Genomic DNA, 22,222 nt, shown 5'->3' with positions numbered 1-22,222 from the left:
TGTCCGCCCATCTGTATGTCCAGAGCTCTTTTCAGGTATGTTTCCTGCGGAACTCCACAGGAAACTTCGCTGTCACAAATATATGCGAATATTAGAGGCCCGCAGAACGAGGGACTAGGCACGCGATTACCCAGCACCACTGCCAAACCAACGTTTGCTACATACAAGATGACTAAAGAAATTACCGTTACATCGGACTGATAAACATTGGATCTGTGGTCTAGTCTTTAACACACTGGACTTTCATTCAAGGGGACACGACTTCGATCCCCCGCGAAGATAATTGTCAGTTCGATCAGTAAAAAGATATAGTTGTGCCAGTGTATGATCATAGTGTCATAGCGATATCTTCATAAGTACAGGGTCTAAATGTGTTTTCTGTCCTATCTTTGTTTAAAAGGACTGGCGAATATGGGCTCAAACCCATGAAATTCATTAGCCATACATGCTGTGTCAACCCTTACGGTACACATACCTCCAATTGGAGCGCGGCAAAGTTGCGCAATTCTTTGCATGTCCGCACCCATTTAGAATATAATACGCACAACATACTGACTAAAGGTTAGAATTACTATCACTATGTTACAAAATATAAAATCTAAGATATTTTTTGTTTATATGGCTTGAATCCGGTTTAGATCTGATACCGGAGTCTGTAATATATCACAGGCGCACCAGATTTGTTTTTAGTCGCAGCCAAAGGAATCTTGTTGGCACGTTTTATGAATTTATGTAACTGATCCGGGGTGCCCTGTTTCTCATGCAGATAACCAGCCTGCGGACTGTACATAAACTGGAACCGGAAAAAAACATCTAAAAATTGCCTCAGTATATGCAGACAACAAAGATGAATAACTATATACGGACGTTACCGTCTCGGGATTTTCATCCCTTTATATGAATTAAGGCACCGCCTAGAATGGGAATTTATCTTTTATAGATTCGCCACTCATAAGAAAGTGAAACATCGCTCGAAACAGTTAACATTTAATGTCATCATACCTGTTACAGCAAATAACATACTTTGAAATTTACGGGCAGCTGGTGTGACGGTGACGGTGACGTCATTCACCGCGTTCCCGCACTGGCATTAAGATTTTTAGTACTGTTTGCACTCGGCGCAGAAACTTGACATCCTTTACACTTCCTTACTTTTTTTAAAAGGGTGTTTGTTTTTTTTCCGTTGCATATATACAGTTTTCATTACGATTTAGGAATATCTGTGACTGATTCATGGTGCAGACAACCAGTCTCCGGATAGTACATAAACCTAAACCGAAAAACATCGAAAAAAAAATGCCTCGGTATATGCAGACAACAAGGAAGAATAACTATATGCGGACGTTACGATCTCGGGGAATTTCATCTCATATCATCTAACCGATGGTCTCTAGACTTGCTACAGTGCTTTGTTGCACCTCAAAATGGTAGCAACGCATTTTGGTAGTCGCTACCGAAATTCGGCCGAGTTTTGGTAATCACTACCAAAATGCGTTTCACTCAACGCAGTTTGGTACTTTACAAAAGTATAGTACCAAAAGACGTTGGATATATAAACATCCAACGCAAAACGATATAAATAATAATCTCATGATTTACAAAAAGAATGGACAATATTATTTCAAAGAGAGTCATGATGGAACTTAGTCGCTCATCCGACCTTGGCCTTTTGACCTTGAAAATATAACGACCCTAATTCAGTCCGAAAGGGCCATTGGAACACACGTGAGAGAGGTCAAAGCAAATCTAACTTTGACATGCAACGAGAAATACTGAAGGAACTTGGCACAACTGTTCACAACAATTTACTTAGTGAAACAGGCTTGTCGATTTTCACAGACTCAAACAAGAGTGCGAAACTGTCACAAAATACGCCCGTAATGCAGGAAGAATCACAAACACACATTAAAACTATCAAAAAGCTAAAGGGAAGTGCTTTTTGCTGCCGGTCATTAAACTTGCGCGAGATATTATTCCCATAAATATTATTACCAAGTTAGGTGAACATTGGACAAAAGAACTGCTCAAGTAAGAGAGCGGAAACTGTCAACATTCGCAATTTTGAGTTATTCGAGAGGCATAGCTCCAGAACTACTGAGATGATCTGACTAGTTATCGATCTTGGCCGAGATATATTGCAAATCAGCATCCTGACCAAGTTTGGTGGATATTGGATAAAAACTGCTCAAGTTAAAGCGCGGACGTTGTCAGTACTTGCAATTTTAAGCAATTAAAGGGGTGTACCTCCAGAACTACTAGACAATCCGGCTGATTATCGAACTTGCCCGAGTTGTGAAAATTCTGACCAAGTTTAGAGGGTGAACACTGGATAAGAACTGCTCAAGTTAGATAGCGAACAACCTTTCGAGCAGCCCGCCCGCCGCAGGTGTTCTCATAATACGTCGTATACAAATGAAGAAAAAACCAAATTCCGCGAAAAATATTTATAGAAAATCATTCGCATTTATATATGTAGATAAAAAATATGATACATGACATTGTATACCTTTTTGCAGAGGAAGCTTCAGTTCAGAGTAAATGATATATTTCTAACCCATCTTAACATACAGAACCCACCATTTCCATGCGTTTTCCGGGGAGGACCCCAGAACACCACTCGCATGTATACACCAAAATAAAAATCTAAATCTAACGTCGGAGAATTCAGTTTTTGGAAAATTATTCGAGTAAGCCCCCGGCCACATTCTGTCATTCTTATACGTTGTGTTTCAAAGATATTTGTGGTGGACTCTCGAAACCCATCGCCTTTAAAGAGAAAAAAATCTTTTTGTGTCGGAATAATAATATCAGTCATGTGTTTACGAATCGGATAGAAATATCCGTCCCGAGGGCACCTGCGCATTGGGCGGTAATGAGGCTTGCATATCGCATACATTCTAGCATTTTATTCTGGCAGATTATTTTCCTTGCATACCGTATTTTACAAATAACATGTAGAAATACTTAGGCCTACGCAGCACTATTTCTTATAGTAAAGAAATGAACACAAAGCGCGGGAAATTAACGTCCGTAAGCAGAAGTGACGTCATGATGTTTTGCGTTACACGGAATACTAGTAACAAAGTTCCAGTTTAGTTTTATCGTTTGTTGCGTAACGTTATGTTCTTACGGTAAACCAACGTATTTTGAATCAAGAAATATACTATAAGGAATGGAGAGAAACTATCAAGGTACCTGCTTTTTTCGTATTTTTGGTTGTCAATAACAGCACGAGACTCATCTGGCATGGGGGTGCCAGATAGGTTTTGCCGGCAGACTGTGACTCAATGCAGACTTGGAGCGCCGGTATAAATTACAGACTCCGGTTCATACCGGATTAACTATTTTTGAACGAAAAATATCTTAAATGTATATATTTTGTAACCATGCTGATACTAACCCTAACCTTTAGTCAGTATTTTATGCATATTGTACACTAAATGCGTGCGGACATGCAAAACTATGCATATTTTTGCCGAGCGCTACAATTGATATTCACTTTCGGGCATGCGCAGAAGACCGCTCCAACTCTGCAATGAGTTACATCGTTGCCCGGCATGGGTGAAATCACCGGAAACGCCAGTCCTGTGTGGAAGAAATATTTATCTAAGACCCCTAAAACACGCACAGAATTCACCATTTATGTTTATGTAGGATGTTTTAAAAAAAACCTAGGTGGAGGACCCACGTGTCATTCTCACAGTTATACTTCGTTTTACAGAATTCAACATTTTCGTGCTTTAAAACTCTCGGTGGGTTATCCTTCCAACAACAATAGCACATTAAAACAACAAAATAATACAATGTTATTGCATAGGAAGCGTCGTATGAGGCCCTTTTCAAACGCCAGGAATCTACATTTGGTTGTTTTATACGAAAACCATATCTCGGCAGGGGAACTCCAAACCCCCTCTCCCCACCATTTTTATAGAAGACATTCCTCCTTTTATCTCTCTCTTTTGTGCATTATGTAAAAATGAGCACAGCCCCTGATGTAAAAAAAACCCTACCAAAATACGTTTTAACCCATGGTCCTTAACTATCATATGTACCCTTGCAACGCATTTTGTCGCTACCAAAACTCGGCCGAATTTGCTGAGCTTCATTTCTTATAAATATGTAAGAACCCAAGACTGATTGTGAAGCCTCGATATTAGGAATACATTGGTTCTTTATGGCGTAAAATATGAGAATTAGATTTTTTTCGATACAAGTTATAATATGTAATCTCCGAAAAAAAGTACTCCGTGTTATTTAGAGATAAAAAACTGGCCGCACACTACAAACGTAGTACTTTTGCGAACGAAATAAGTATGTTTCGGATTATAATAGCAACACATATTTAATAGAAGATTTGGGTAGAATGCACTTTAGCGGTCCCCGGAAGTTTACAATGCGCATGCGCAGCAAGTTGGGGGTGTAGGGTAAAGCGGGGGTGTGGGGGCGGCAGCCCCCAAATATATTCATCTCACAATAAAGTTACACCTTTTAACGTTTGATATTTAAGACATTATTAAACTACTATTATTATAGGGACCGCTAAAGTGCAAGTGCTCCGAAGATTTTAAATTAGCAATTTCTTTTTAGATTTAATTCAGTACACCATCTGCGTATAAATATAGATACTTATATTTTGATATATGATAATGACAGCAAACCAGCATTAATGTGGATTTGTTTTAATCGTGACTGTTGCACGACCTTGTCACAGTGCAGAATCGGCCACTACTACGATCAAAATAATTTGAACAGGAGTTTGATGAAGGATGATACTCAATAGAGCCTATGTCAGTTTTTTGTTTTGTTTTGTTTTGTTTTGTTTTGTAGTTTTACAGTGTTTTTATTGTATACTAAACACAAAAAGGGGTTATAGGAAGTATGCATAGTGAATATGAGTATGACTTTGGGATTCAAATTAAAGCTAGTGTTTGTTTTATTCGCTTTGGAGATTTTTTGGCATTAGAACTTATAAGGAAGAGAGAGAATATTAAACTCTATTTTAGCCCTTACCCCGCTGAATTTCTATAACGAACTTGTCCATCTTTCACTTTGGACAGTACAATTAACTGTTAAAGGGGATGCTTACAAAAGGATACCGACTGAATGGCGAACAGTGCAGATCATGATCAGACTGCACGGATGTGCAAGTTGATCATGATTTACACTGGCCGCAAAGATAGACTCAGACGTGTCCAGCATTATTAGGGTTAGTACGAGTAGTAACTCCAGATCACAGCAGTGTGGTTTAGATGTAATTTTGCAGTAAGTAAATGTGAAAAGAAATATCGCCTGTAGAAGACACATGACCATACTCTTTTTCCCATTTGACATACTCTATTTCCCATTTGATGCCAATTTAAACGATAGTATGGAAGACGTCCATATCTAAAAAGGTATTATTCAGTTTAGAATATTCAGTTTCTTATAAAGTATTTTGCTGTGGAAAATTATACACATGACTTATTTTATATTAAATATTCCCACCGGAATTCATTCCCGTCGGAAATATTTCCCATGGGAAATATATCCCATAGAAAATATTTCCCATGGGAATAATCTAAAAGTCTTCCCATCGGAAATATTTCCCATAGGAAATGATTCCCATAGGAACGTCCTCCCATGGCCGAAATATGGGAACGGTTTCCCATGGGAAAATCTGTAAAATAATAAAATGACAAATAACTTTTTCCAAGTCATCTTTGATGTGCCTGGTGTAGAATAAGTTTAAAAGATAATGATTTATCATTTTAAGAAACAAATATATTTCCCATGGGAAATTCCCATGGGAAATCCACTTTCCCATGGGAAAATTTATCACATGTTCTTCCCATGGGAAAGTTATTTTCCCATGGGAAAGTGGATTTCCCATGGGAAAAGACCGCATTCCTATGGGAAAATAGCATTTCCCATGGGAAAGTTAAGTTTTTTATGTTGACTGCTGCTTTGTTGGTGGCATCAAATCAAATTGAAAAGTATGGCATGCATCAGAATTTGAAGTACTTTACTTTTGCGAAAGAATTTTTAAGATAGCGTGTACAGAAGTACTTGCTGTTTTTGCCACATATTGGCGTGGCAAATTAAAATTGGCGGCCATTAAAACATAACTGTTGTGGTAATAGTAATAAGTTTCTGCATAGAAAGCCACAATTACAATACATTACATTACACTTTGTAACTCGGTGCGGGTAAGTATTTTACTGCTTTTAGGATAGCGAAAGTAAACGCTATTACATACTTAAACGACGTGAAAATAAAACTGAAGAAATAAAACTAAGAGGAACAATGTGTATAAAATATTCTAAAATAAATCAGAAAAATGTTCGAAAAAAGACATTTGTTACATTTTAATTTAGTAAGGTAAAGGTTTACCTCCAAATAAGTATTATATTGTTTTTTTTTTAAACTATCCTGTTATTTGTTTAATCTTTACATGTTAACTGTTGAAAATCCTAAATATATAAACTAACACTTTGTTTACAACTGCAGTTTTTTTGTAAATAAAAAAATCATACTATGTCTTTTTCATTGATTGTATCTTAAATATGCATGCATTCATGATAATAACATTTCCTGTTTATATTTATCAATCATTCGATTCATTTCATTTAACGTTTTTGCCTTAGGTCTTTATTTAAAAGGAAGATCTCCATTATAGTTACTGCGTCTTGTTTCAACTACAAAAACTCAAACAATTTCCATTCCACTTGTTGTTAAGATTATCAAATTTACTCTTTTTCCTTCTCTCTCACTTTGAGAGAGAGAGAATATGTAGCTTGTCTGCTCCCAGTCAGTAAGAAAGACTTAAATGATACTGCAAATTTATGAGAAATGATATCAGGGAATCCTACTTGAATTAATTAATAAAATCTAATGAATTTACGTGAAAGAGATAATAGATATTTCAAACACCGCTGTTGCTACGGTTACAATGTTAAGTGTTTGATTTTTGGCATATATATTAACTTTAAAACCTTCATGATATCATAGGGCCTAAAAGAAAACCCACTGAATCTGTCGAAAAAAAAAAACAACGTTTCATTATATATAACTTCTTGAACTGTAGAAACAAAATGTACATTTAAATTTATATTAAGAAGCTAAATGTATGTACTATAAATTATACTATTATAACTACGCAGAATTTTACGGACGAGATTGAAACGAAAATAATTTTAAAAGTGTTAATTAAATATATTTTATTTTTGCTCTTTTAAAATGAATCACCTTTAGAGAGTGATACACTTCAAATCTGTACAAATTTTTACAAGAGTGAACAGAAACAAACAAACATGAAATTTTTAGTATAAAAATATGTACAACGAAGTAAAATGAATTGCTTCAGTTCCCTTAATTCGAATCTAACTTAGTGGCGACTTATACTACATCCTTGAATAACTTTCAGACTTAGTTTTTTAAGTCTGTTCTAGAGCATTGTGATATGTTTATTAAGAATAAAATTAGGAGGTTAAAATGTAGGCAGTGTAATTAAGAACACAAATTTCAAGTAGGAACAGCATGTATATATATATATATATATATATATATATATATATATATATATGTTGTTATCTGCATGACAGTAGGTAGACTGAAAAAATATAAAATATAATTTTCGAAAAAGACTGATTTGAGCTGAAAAGAATGATCCCGGGTAAAATATTTGGAAAAATTGGAGACAACTCCGCTAAGACTTTATGGAAGGCTTAGGTGGCTATTGACATAGAACCTCATGTTAAATTTGCACTTTTTTATCACTAGGAAGGGAAAAAGCATGCATAATTGCCAGACGGATTAGCAACTGAATAGAAAACTATGTAAAAATCAGATAAGTTAATGCCCTGGGGAAAATGTGACATTTTCTGTGGTAAATATGTAAAAAGAATCAGACGATTGTTTAAAAAAAGGCAAACCCACAGATTTTCACAAGATGAAACATGTTGAAGAGGCTACAGCTGGAAAGAGAACAATCTCTATTACCCAAATATACGCGTCAAAGTTTGGGAACATACCTAGACGTATTAGAAAATCAAAGAAATCAGGACTGTTCGATGCATGACTATGTTATCATGCATATGATTTAACATAGATAGGTTACTTTTTCTTTTGGCTGATATAACATGGACAGGATAAGGATTAACAAACGGCGATCACTCAATAATTTCACTATATAAACTGATTGTTTCCCCTTGTATACAAAATACTTAGGGGAAGTCTCTTTACTATGAATTAGAACTTTCGGGTGAACTTTCTTTGAATCTTTATACAACGACACAGCCTGAGCCATAATAGACATCATCATTCTAATTTCCAAACCTGACGCGCTGTTGCAATCACCCACTGTCACGGTAACTGTTGCAGTCCCAGTCAGCGGTGAGCTATCATCGTCTACGGCATTAACAACAAGAGTGTAGCTTGGTGTGGTTGACTTGTCAAGAGTTGTTCCTGTACTGACTTGAAGTTTAGCTCCAGAAAATGTAAAGTGGTTGCTCGTATCACCCGCTGAAATGATAAAGATTATAGTCAATGTTGCTCCGTTAGCCAGCTGAAAAGGTAAAAACTGGTCACGATTGCCTTTTCTCCAGTGAAGGCTCTGTTTGTTCCTGTAGCTGTAATGATAACAATTATGGTCATGATTGATCGTGGCTTAACCTGAAATGATAAATATTACGGTCATGATACATTTTGTTTCCTACTGAAATGATAAAAACCAGTGTCATGGTTCCTCGTTTCTCTTGCTAAAAGCCTAAAATGACAAATATTTAGTGTTACAAATCTGAGTCGAAATATAATCGATAATTGAATCGAATCGAAATAGCTGTTTCAATTCACTATCGGGAAATAAACGGAAGAATATCTTTTTATCAAATTGATACATTTTACCGTTGTCAATAAATAGCTGTACATTATATAAGAACATCTAACTTGTACAAACTTAAAGAATAATTCTATACATGTTTTAGACTTACTTTATATTCAAAATAAAACTGTAGTCTTTCCAAAACAAGTAAGATTAGAAATAATTGGCTGTAAGTTATAAAGACTGTGGAAAAAATATTGAATGTTTTGGTCTGTGTATTCAAAAGTTCTTTTTCTTAGTAAAACCGTATCAGTGTGGTAATAAAAACCAATATTTTGTTTATCAACATAGGTTAGGTACTTTTAAAACTATTTATTGCCATGTTATTAACATACAATAGCACTCCTAGATCAACATACATTTGTATGCTTAATATCATATTTTAATTGTGGTTGTTTTTAATGAGATTAACGTCGCATCGACACAATTAAAGGGCATATGTCGACTTTCCAGCTCTGATGATTGAGGATGACACAAGATGATCCTCCGTGCATTATTTTATCGCGTGCTAGCACTTTAGTAGAACAACTTTCCGTAAACCAGCTGGATGGCTTTTTCACATGACAAATGCAACTTCCCGTGTGAGGCTCAAACCAAGTGATATCATATCTTTTAAGGTTATACAAGTACAAGTTTCGAAGAGGCATTTTCTTGCAAATTAGAAGTAATCACGGCAAGTGTGTGTATTATCATATCATAAATGATCACAATAATCATAATATTCACCAACATGCGAGGTTGCTTGCAAAATAAATAAATGTGTATGTTCAGCAAATTTATCGGACGCCACAACATCTAACACGAACCCTAGATCATAAGGACTCATTACCTGAATCGGATCTAAATAACGTGCACAATTGTTATACATGTGCACTTGATTTACTAGATTTCAGAAGTAAAAGTTTTTATAAGTGACGTTGTTAGCTCACCAGAGAACGAATTGCTCAAGGGTGAGCATTTGTGGCCACTGATTTTCATCGTCGTCCGTCCGTCGTCCGTCGACACCTTCTAGCATAAACACCCAATCCAATTTTGATTAAACTTCACAGGAATATTCCTTTTATGATCCTCATTAAAAATTAGTGGAAGAAATGAATTTCATACAGGACTCTGGTTGCCATGGAAACCGAAAGGAAAAAATTAAAAAATCTTCCCGTCCAAAACCACAGTAGCTAGGGTTTTGATATTTAATATGTGACATCATTCAATGGTCCTATACCAAGTTTATTCAAATTATCCCGCTAGGGTCAAATATGGTCTCGCCCTCGGGGACACTTTTTTGAATAGATTTATACAGGAAAAATATTGAAAATCTTACCCAAAACCTTAGGGCCTAGGGCTTTGATATTTGGAATGTAGCATCATCTAGTGGTTCTCTACCACGGTTGTTCAAATTATTTCCCTAAGGTCAAATATAGCCCCATCCCGGGGGTTGCATGGTATTTATAGACTTATATAGAAAACAAATTTTAAAACTCTTCTTGTCTGAAACTGCTCCTGTCTTATAATTAAGGTCATGTAATAAAACTACAAATATGATGATATCTTCACTTAGAGCAGGACCACAACAATGCATGCAATTATAAATTTGATTTTAAGGACAACATTTTTACCACATATTAACAATACGTGATGCCTTCAAGAGCATATTTGTTGCAAATACAATTTATAAAAAGAACAGAATGCTCTCATAATAGCTGAGAACGACGGAGCCGTATTGTGGTCATTTATCTCAGAGCACAACCTGAACTTGCATTTAGTGGTAACAGGGTTTCGTGACCGTGTGGTTAGACAGTTGAACTCGAATCACTTACCTACCTCATCCCCGCTCTCCGCTTACCCACCCAACAGTGTGTTTGAAACTTCATTTGGGGGTGTAGAATATATATTTCATGTAATGAAGTAGTTCCAGCTAAGTAACGGAAGGTAAACGGTTGGCACCTCCTTCTTACATCAAAAGCTGGAAAGCTGACCTTTTTATCGTGTCGATGGTACGTTATTCTCAGCAGAAACACATTCAAGTTAAAGCTTTTTCAAATATTTATATATTTACAATTAATACTGTAACTTATGGTATCCCCTGCATCCTGATCAGTGGCGGTTAAAGTCGTCACAGACTGACCTGAAACGATAATAGTTAAAATTAAATGTTTATCTATCCAAAGACATCGTCTGGGTAATTGTAACATATATTGCAAATTTTTACATTTTACTAATAGTTCTTGATAGTATTTTCACAATTTTTGGTTATAAGCCAATTATCTAAAGCTTTGACTTTTATAGTGATGAAAGAGTCCCGTATTCTGACCATTTATTAAACAATAATGAAAATGAAAGTTCCATAAGCTGTTAGGATACATCAGAGGAAATTAAATCATTTCACAAAAATCATCACTTTCAAGAAAAAATGTAAACTAAAAGCTTTCCTGTAACTCTATGCAATTACACTTCCACATCTGAAGCAAGGTTCAGTGAAATATTAGAGCTACATTCGAAATATTTCGAATTTGCAATGTTTATTTTCCACTTGGTCTGGTACAGTTTCACGGAACAGGCCTTTCAATATAAAATATTTACATAGAGGATATTACATGAGTGTCTTTTAATACTGAATTTATTTAAACGAGTTGAATTAAATAATAAAATGCGATTCTCTACCGAGCATTTTATCAATTTTATTCAACGAGTTTAATAAATTCAATGTGGAAAGTCACAAATGAAAATAAATATTATTTTATCACATGCAAGTCTTTCTTGTCGAAATATAAAAAGTTCTACTTTCATTTACTATATAAACATGAAAATTTGACCGAAGTCTCTTATACTATAAACGACGTCGACGTCATAACTTCATTACACTAGTGTATTGTCATTTTTATCTAATGGCTTTGTTACACTCCCGTGACGTCTACAAATATATGACATTTGATTAAAAGCAGACCGGCTGTTGAAGCGTCAGCAACGCAAGTTGTGAGTGATGTTGCACTGAATGTCGGGGCCTCGTTCACGTCCGTAACGATAATTGAAACAGTTGCAGTTCCGGAATTCGGTGTTCCATTATCATCAACTGCACTGAAATGATAAGTTAAATAATTCCTCATTCTACATTTAAAATAATAAATTTATGACTTATTATAATACAGAAACAGTTCCTGTGTGAAATGATATTTCAGTAATGTTAAATATATAAATCTAATTTATTTTCAAAATAGATTTGAAACAAGCGTTTGCTATGAATAACAGTCGCACTAAACACTAAAGGCCGTTACATATTAATAGTCAAACAAAAAATTAATCACATATTTTATCTATTTAGTGAAAAGTTAAATTATTTCTTAACAAAGAGTAGTTCATGGTTTATGTGTCAATGTTGCTTATAGGTCATTGCAAGCATAGTTTTTGCCGATTGTGCTTGTTACTGAAGAACATGGAAATGATACATGAAGCTTACCGAATTTCGATTGTGTAGCTTGATTTTGTTTCAAAATCCAGTGCACTATCTAAAGTCAGGAGACCAGAAGATGAGGTTACTGAGAAAGGAGTATCATCAGTCAGTAGAGTGTAGGAAGCAATTGCGCCAGAAGTTGGAGTGGCTGAAAATGTAGTTGATGTTGCACCCGTAGCTTGATCATCGGGAAATGTAATTGGAGCTGCTCCTGCTCCACTTGCTCCAGTGATAGTTGGAACAGTCCATCCAGTAATCTGTGCATCTGTCACAATATACTTATCTGTTTAAAGTCTGCAGCAATTATTAGTATTTATGTTATGCAATTTACAACGTAACATTTTAAATTCAACAGTCTGTAATGTATCGTATGAAAAATTCCACCAGACAAATGTGTACGAGCACTAGGTCAAAAGGTAGAAAAATCGATATTCTTGTATACCATATGTCTGTTTATAAAACATAATTGTTGTGCTTATAGTTTAGTTCATTGCATAGAAAGTATAAATGGCAATACATTACATTATATTTTGTATCACGGTTCGGATAATGTATTATACTTTTTGGCGTAGCGAAAGAAAACGCCATCACATACGAAATTGATGAGAAAGTACCACTGAAGAAATAAAATACAGAGGGCCAATGTGGAGAAAATCTAAATAAATCAGTGAAATGTTCGAAACTAAAAGCAACGTTACATTAAAAAGACATTTTGACATGTTAGTTTAGTGAATTATTGGTTTACCTTCAAACTATTATAACATCATTTCATTAAACTATTCTGCGATTTTTTACATGCTTACTGTAAAAATTCTAAATATGCAAGCAAACAGTGTGTTTAGTAAAAAAACAAATTCATACAATTAAAATGTTGGTTTTCAGATAAAAACGCTTTAAACATAATTGTGCATGTTGTATCTGTCTGAAATTAATGTTTTTTTAATGTTTTCGTCCACAATAAAAGCCAAGAATTACTTATTAAGGAGGTAGGTTACATTGTTACCAGGGTAAAATCAAATTAGTTGAACCGCAGCATTTTTTTGTATTTCGTGTAATATGAAGTTTTAACTGCTACAATCTCAGTTTCGTTTGTCTCTATCCTTTCAAGTTCAATTTTTATCCAGGTTTGAAGAACATGACCCTCCAAAGGTATTTCATATTGAAAGAAGAAGGAAAATACGGACATTTAACACTTTTCAGTGTATTTTAGTTTTATTGGTATCCGTAGAAGTCTGCATAATTGATAATTTTACTAATATGTACGTTAGCTTTCTAATATAAGCTTAAAATGTATATGTCGCGGGGCTCATGTTTCCATGGTAACGCATTTTCTCTCATTTTTAAACAACTATGTATAAAAATAGGGGTTTTCGACGGCTTCAGTGCAATCCTGTTAATGACCAACATGGAATAATTGGGTAATATTATTAGCAAAATACCAAGCACTTTACATGGTACCCTATTTTTCTTTTAAAGTAACCATGGCAATAGAGATGTTTAAAATAGCTTATAATTTGTTTTTTGTCGTAATGTCTTGTATTAAAAAAATATTGAATAAGATTATCTTTCTAGTTAATGTAGCTTTAAAACATATTATTTCTAACGTAAGTTATATTTTCATGTTATTTGCATTTATTCAAACAAATTTCACAGCTTTGAATACTTACAGCAGTACCCCTCGTCTGGCATCTTTCATGGTGCTATTATTCTCATGGATATTATTGAAATGAAAATAAAAAGCCGAAGCTGTGTTTCTTAAATAGACCAATGTCAACGCTTTTGAATTTTACATTTAGATACATAGGTCACGGGCTTCGTTTCCATGGTAACATCAATTCAATTCAAGAAACCACAATTTTCTACTGAAATTTGAACAATTTTAGATCTTAGTTTTAGTATATAAGTAACAAATTATCAACGGAACCTGAAAAATGGGTATTACAAATCAAACTGCTAGACGTTTTATTTGAAAATGGCCGTAACAAGTAACCTTTCATCCAACTATATTCCAAATAACATTGGTTACCATCATCCATTTTCTTACATTCCGCATAACACTTCGATATAACTACATAAAAGAAGCAAAATATTGATTATTATTCAGAGCAAAAGACTCATAAAAAATATTTCAGCAAATAATGGTTATTTGAAAATATTTAAAATAAAGAAAATGCACAGAATTACGTACTTTCAAGATAAAAGCTATTAATTTTGCGCGGTAACTGACACGTAACGTCATGATGTCAATGACGTCATTTTAAGGCAACATTGTTTTGAAGCGTTTCTGCGGAAATTTATTCATTATTTCTGCATTATTAAACCATAAAGCATCAGATCGAAGACAGGTTCATGATTTGTTTTCAGAAGAATGAATATACAAACAGTTTGCTTCCGGTTGGACATGCGCACATACAAATATGAAGGTAACCTACCTCCTTAAGTAGTTTTATGAATAACAAATATACTTAAGTAAAAAAAATTTCTTACCTAAGTAATACTTAAGTAAATAATCAATTTCTTATACTTATACTTAAGATGTTTTATGAATACTGCCTCAGGTGTTTACAAGAAGTATCATAAAAGGAGAAGTTGTAATTACAAACATGTACGTATACGGACAGTAGTAGCCAATGATGTGAGTTCAACGTGATCAATATCGCAAAACAGGTAGATAAATATGAAGTAGGCTCTTAATCTTTAATATACAAACGCACAAAACGAAAATGAAAAGCTTTATTCATGCTTATTTTCCAATAACTAAACGATTTTTATCATGCAGAAAATATGCAAGACGCTAAAAATTACTCGAGACATATACCATGGCAAAAGATCTGATATTACTCCGTGTATTCTAGCTTAATATAATTAAAGTTTTATAACACTACTTCATTTCTTTTCACTGAAAATTACAGTTTACATTAAAAAACTGATCTATATTTAGTATCTATTTTTACTCTACTGATTTCTTTACAGAAAAAAAATACATGGTAAAACACCAAAAAATAAATGTGACAAAAATATCGCCTTTCTAAAGACAAACAATATATGGTCACTTTGCAAGATCTAGTATTCAAAATCTTTCGGATGCTCAACTGAATTTTCTGTTGGCACGAATACGGTTTTCAACTTTTAGACAATAGAGAATTAATGTAGAAACATATTTAATTATATATTCAATGAAATAATATTGGAGATCATTTAATTTCACAGTTTGCTGTTGTTTACTCATACTGAAGCAATACCCAAATACAAAATTGTATTTATTCCAGAGGAAATTTCATTTTATAACTTTCATGGTAACACAGCTGGCATATATCATGTATTAAAAAAGCAAGAACCAAATCAATATCTGGCAAAATGCAATAAATATAACCTTTCCTTAGTATCTCCATATTTTCATTCTTATTACCGCGTCTGTTTGCGTAACGTGAAATTTTATACAAACTTCTGTACGTTGTACACGTCTTATCTATTCATATTTAGTAGGACATTTTTGTGATTCGGGTAAAAAAAGGGTTCACTATAAAATGAGACAGTTTCTCTAATCAATTTACATTGTTTAAAATTTTTCTAATTCTATTGAAAAGTAAACTAGCATACTGGCAGTATTTAAATTTTATCCTGCAACATAATGAAAATTTGTCCCATTATTTAATATCAATTTGAAAATAGTTCTCCTTAACAATTTAAAAAATAATGCTTCATTAGGTAATGCATATACAAATGTACCAAGTAAATTTGAAACATCACATACCTGTTATGCAAGGTAGCACCACATAAAAACACAACAATCAAAGTTATAGTGAGCATCTGTCCTTCCAAGATTTTATCCGCAAACTGGAAAATGTCTGTCAATACATCAGTTATGCCCAGTGACTCTGGGCTGCCACGGTGTGCTATATGCCCTTATATAGTAGCAGTCCCCGGCCATCACCATGGCTTGATTTAAAACAGATCAAAATATTCATGGATATATTATTGTTACACATCATTTATCATTTTAAAGGAACAAGTTGAAACAAACTCTACTTAAACAAATAGTTAACATTTTAAAGAAAGAACACACCTCCGTTTCAAATCAAAATTAATATATCAAAACGACAGTTTCTACTAACTAGCGCCTGCGCAATCCATTCCGCGGTTAACTCTATAACTTTTTGTTGGTAATCTAACGTAAATGTGACTTCTGACTTTTCACTAGAATATTGAAATTCAAGTTTCAGTGAGTTGTTATAATCATTGGAGCAATATCTTTATATTAATAAATCAGCCTGTGGGTAAATATTAGATACATGAATATAACATGACTTGACAGAATTAGAAATTATAAATTGCTCATTAATAAACATTTCAGAAAATTAGCTGCGAAGTGTTGCAACAGTATAATACTAGTTCGCTGCCAACCCATATTTTTACCCTATATTTTTGAAGTCGAGAGATTGATATCTGAATAAAACTGCTAAAACATTCAATAAACGAAGGAAATTGGTAACGCCTTTATCAGCTGGAAAGTGAAAATGAAAAGATGTATTCATCAGTAAGCAAATACTTTCACGAGTTTTAAGAGGATTTTATAATTCAACTACAAAGAAATATTAAAATGGACGTTCTTTTCTAATGAAAACTATTCGAATTTCAGTGAACTATCAGACACATTTATGATAAGAGACAAGAAAATTTGACACATATTTATTTAAGTTATATGTATTTCAGTCTAAGAAATAATAGTAAAATAAAGTTCTAATGTACTTAAGAAATGGGTCTGAAACTTATCGAAATGCGGATAGAGTTGTTTCGTAGTAAAACTTACACGGGAATGTAATAAACCCTGAGTAAAGTTTAATGAAGATATTCACCTTTACTAAAAAGACATAAATATGCAGCTGTAGTTGTTTCTGTGTCAAGGGCAAAAGCAATTGTTCGTAAACTAAATAAAAAAAGGAAAAACAAACAAACTAAAACACGGGTATACATCCCTTATTGTGTAAACATTGACAAGTTGATTTTCGGAAATAGTAAGCTTTACATTTTTACTAATTAGATCCTTTAAACTGAATATAGCATTGACAAATCAGACCAAATGAAACATTTCATTTATATTGTTCATATCTGCACAGAATAATTGTATTCAAAGACTAAATGTTTATACTTTTAGAGATTTAAAGTAAAATTTGCCATGTATTGCGTGATAATTTTAAGAACATTTTGAATCCAGTTTTATCTTTCCTTTCTAAATAATGTATTTTTATACACTCATTCTCAAATTATTTGGGAAATAAACACTGATCAGCATTATTCGATTGCCGTTTATGCATACTTTTACTACTTTTTTTACAGACTCCCGAGTTGGTACAATACCTTAAATCAGAAAGGGATTAAAGGCTCTAGAATCCTAAACATTAAAAATTCCACCATAAAAAGTAGTCGAATTGTAATATTTGATATTGTCGCCGTTTCCGTTTCTTATTTTTCATGACGTAGTTTAAAGCATCTGACATTATTTACAGCAAGAAAATATACATAATATTAAACGGGAAGTATTATAATTGTTAATCAAACAACATTCGATCCAATATATCTTCTCTTGTTAGAAAAAAAATGGTTTGATATTCCTGTTGCAAAGATTACAGAAATAAATGTTATCATCGAGACCATACTCTTTGACACATGGTTTTATCTGCGTGTTTACTGGCTTCTCTACAAATATGGATATAAATCGTAAAAAATATCAAATTTGCTTATCATGTTGACTCAAACGCAAGATTTGTTTCTAATTTTTAGAAGCAAAATGATCTGATATTCAAGTACAAAGAAGATTTTTTTTTCAGTAATATTCGATACCAGGAGTGTAATGTTTCTCACATAAAATTAACATCATTTCATCATTGCTTCGAATACGTAGCTCCCTTAGGAGTTTAGAAACATACCTGTAATACAATATAGGTTTGAGGCTAGCACTAACACTGATTTCGAATACATTCTGGCATATACGATACTGTAACATCCGATACCTTATCTAATCAATTACCAATTAAAATCTGTCAGTCACTTATTTTTACGTCATTGGGGGTTTGGTGCATTTTTTATAACATACAAAAACTTTTAGCAGCACTTGTGAGTAAAGTTTTTCATTGTTAGCTTCAATATTCCTAAGGGAGATTATTGGTTGGTACTGTTTAGTACTATTTTGTTAGCTCATTATTTCTATGTCTTTGTTAGGAGTATTTTATGATCTTCCCCAGATGTAGTGAAATAACTAACAAATGATTGTGCATAATGAGTAAATGAATCAAACTGATATTTCATTATTAATAAGCAATGTAATATTCGCGATTTTTTGGTATCGAATGTTACATGTTTTACTGTCACGTCGTTCTGTTGAACGTGTGAAACTTTCATTGCGATATGTAATTTTGAAACATTAAACTATTAAGAACAAAAGTCTATGAATACAATTTATCCCATTTAAGAGTGTAGCACAGAGTTCTGTTTCAATAGTTAATAGAGTCAATAGGACGCTTTTTTGCATCTAAATTGATATAATTCTTGCCGTGTATGCATGTAACAAAAACAAACAATTGTGAATTTATGCTAACGTTTCCTTATATAGCAAATATGAGAAAACAGATCGTTTCTCTCTTTTGCAGTTATCAAAATTGTACATTTATAAAGGTAAATATCAAAAATGCTGATCTCGAATATTGCACAAAAATGTATCGGATATTAGAGAGTCAGTAATGCAGTAACTTTGGTATATTTTTAGTACAAATTGGTATAGTCAAGGGTGGAAATTTGCCCTGATTATAGAAAAAGCATCAAAGAAAGAGACAATTATAATTATCTTTATGTATTTGTTTATTTATCGGTATAATTGTCTTTTTGAGAATGAGTGTTATTTTATGTGTAAGGTAATTTCTAGTTGATAATTATTCTTTTAACGAAGCATCTGAAAGGGGATGTTTTTTATAAAATCAATCACATATTAAATGCCTATCATAAAACATATAAAACACATATAACTTGTAATCAAATTATAAATTATAGCTTATTATAGGAATATTATCAAACAAGAAATGATTACTACACTGTCTGTAGAGCAGATCATTGCATGCACTGTTTTGTTTTAAATAATGTCGACTGTGCACAGAATGTAAGTTTTGCGAATTTTAGCAGCGCGCTTACAAATGTTTCATTATGCAAACATGTATGTGACAAACCTAAATTGAAATTCACATATTAAGAAATGCTGTTTCATTTTTCGCGCATCTGAAACTTCATTCAAACTTTTTATCGTGTCTGATATTAAATAAAGCTTTCGATGTGTCAAGCCTACAGTTGAGCTATACTAGAAGAGTCAGAATAATACTGTTTTGCAACCTAATACATCTTTAAGATCAGACAGTAATGATGGTTTTTATATCGTGAGAAAGTAAAATAGAAATAATAAATAAATAAATGTTACTAAACATAATAATAATAATAATAATAATGAAGATGATGATGATGATTCTACTAATAATAATGATTAATTAAGAAATAAAAAGTTCCCAAACGTGGTTTATCGTAGAATTACCCGAGTTTTGAATTCTTATGCGTAAGGATATATCACGAAGGCCGCATAAGAACGAAAAACTCGGGTTATTGTACGATAAATCACACTTGGGAACTTATTATTTTGATTCTAACACGACATACTAGTATCAACAGTGTTAGAAAATGGTAACTACTTTTTACGACTGTGCTACGCACCTGGATCATTGCACGCGAGTGGTTTATTTGCAGAATAACCCGAGATAGATTTTGCTCTAAATGTATGTAGGTTATTTGCTGGTCGTGTTAGAAAAATTTTCAATAATAATTATCATAGAAACAGTAATAATGATAATCAGATAACGTCAATGATTATAACGATATCAATATGTACTATTTGTCGATAAAATATATACAGTATAATAGATGATAATTTAACACACGAAAATGAAATTAACAAACGCACGATATATTCCTTCACTGTTCAAATCATTTTCTTCCGCGTGTGAATTTTTTTCTAAATTTGCACTTAAAAACAAGTTTGTGTCTTTAGGGTGAATCCTTTCTCCTTTCCGCTACCGTAACGTAGTTAAACGTATTAGTGTCTGATGGCTCTTGTACGCTTCCATAAAATCAGCATTTAGTAAAAGACATTTATTTTGAAAATGTTTCTAAAATAACTAGATCTGCAGCTCTCAAATACTAAAATATCTTTCATCCATGACATTAAATTACACTTTCAAACAACGTTTCTTTCTTTCTTATTTAAAAAGACTTGACTATTTAAACGAAAGGCAATATAAAAATCACAGTCATTTTGTCTGCCTTATAGAGACAAATCATGGCTACTGTGACCAAAACTGTAAATGCATTTGTTATGAGATGTGCCCATGTAACAGTGGTACAGTGGTTTGCATGTTTCCTAAAGTGTGACTGTGGCCAGAAGGCACACAGAAACCTGACCCTTTTATAATATACCTTATCTTTATATAAATCTTGGTGTTTTCATTTTTCATATTATCCACAAATTTAAGTATTATTTTTATTGGTTAATCATCCACCATGATAACGTTAACGTCACAACGCGCTGACATTCCGGTTACCTTGGGCCAATACGGTCATGGTGCTTGAGACACAAGGTGCCATTAAAGACCCGTCAACGGCGGCCATACTGAAAGTTTTCAACGGCGTTTTATAAATAATTATAGTGAGATATAATATGAGAAGAGAATCCTTCACTGGTCGAAATATCTAGCTACTGGGTAACTGTTTAGGCGGTAACGAAATTCTGACCAGTTACTGCAAAACAGGTACCCGTGTGATGCAATAGTTACATGCAGTAAACGTGTAGAAAAAGACGATACTACATACGCCGTCCTCTCTGACACTTTTTTTAAACGTCAAAGGGATGTATAATTTCCGTTTTGACACAGAATTAGGTATAAACAGATATCAAGTTTACTTCACAATTCTACCAAAGAAGTAATGTTATAAATGTTTCGATCTGCGGACGACTGCATTACATACTTTATTTTTATTTCTATCAACAGACACTTTGAATATAAAAATGCACATTTTTTCCCCCCAGAGTTGAATAATGTCTGATAAATGCCACCCGCGTTGATAAAATTCTCCTTGGTTCGCATAATCGTAATTCCTATAGATTATTTTGCCATGAATTTGGCGCCAATATGTGTTTTCGGCCTAGATATAGTCGATCGCTGTACTAATGTTCCGAAGGAATACTACAGTTTCCATTGTAAAATTGATCGCCACAAAAAATGAAGATAAAACTTTATATATGTTTAGTCTCGGATTCAATACTGTCGGTCGTAGACTTCGTGTTATCGACCCCTTTACCACAACTCCGATCCCACAAACAAACATGCAACGGATTTAAATCGGTCCTAAAGCTTAACATTGGAGCCTTTAAATCCGATTATCAAGATTAATTCGTAATTTTGTCACCACTGTAGGATGATAAATTTACCTAAATATCCAGCAAAGATTTTGTAATATGATTTAAATAAAGGGAAAGCAAAAACTTATAGAAACTATTTGAACCTGCCATGCTGCGATTTTCACGGCGCGCCATTCTCACATCATTTTGCAAAGGACAATATATAAAATAGAGTTTCTAAATTCCAGTATCTTTAGTTCTGCCCATTGTTTGCGCCTTTAGGGCAAACCCATTATTCAACTGAAGAACATACGCCGCTATTCATGGAAATACACGTTCGTGTGTCATTGAAGGTTCCGTGTGCACTGCCGTATGAACACATCTGCGGATGTCTCTAGTTTATTTATTTATTTTTTTACTTAGAGCATGTGTTTATGTTCAGTTCTGATCATGCCGGGCTAGAGGGCGTGCATGCATTTCCACTACCGTC

General features: G+C 33.5%; 1 long non-coding RNA gene across 1 annotated transcript in view; it reads right to left on the bottom strand.

Moving 5' to 3' along the window:
• The window catches only part of LOC128553770 (uncharacterized), a 30,826-nt gene extending 22,225 nt beyond the window's left edge, over window positions 1–8,601 (bottom strand). Inside the window, exon 1 of the long non-coding RNA XR_008369435.1 lies at window positions 8,314–8,601. This is a non-coding gene — a long non-coding RNA (uncharacterized LOC128553770). The remainder of the gene's footprint in view (window positions 1–8,313) is intronic.
• Window positions 8,602–22,222: the final 13,621 nt, after the last annotated feature.

This window comes from Mercenaria mercenaria, unplaced genomic scaffold, assembly GCF_021730395.1.
Source record: "Mercenaria mercenaria strain notata unplaced genomic scaffold, MADL_Memer_1 contig_4298, whole genome shotgun sequence".
NCBI classification, from domain to species: Eukaryota; Metazoa; Mollusca; class Bivalvia; order Venerida; family Veneridae; genus Mercenaria; species Mercenaria mercenaria.
The sequence above is the reverse complement of the archived record's forward strand: the minus strand, read 5'-3'. Positions and strand labels throughout refer to the sequence as shown.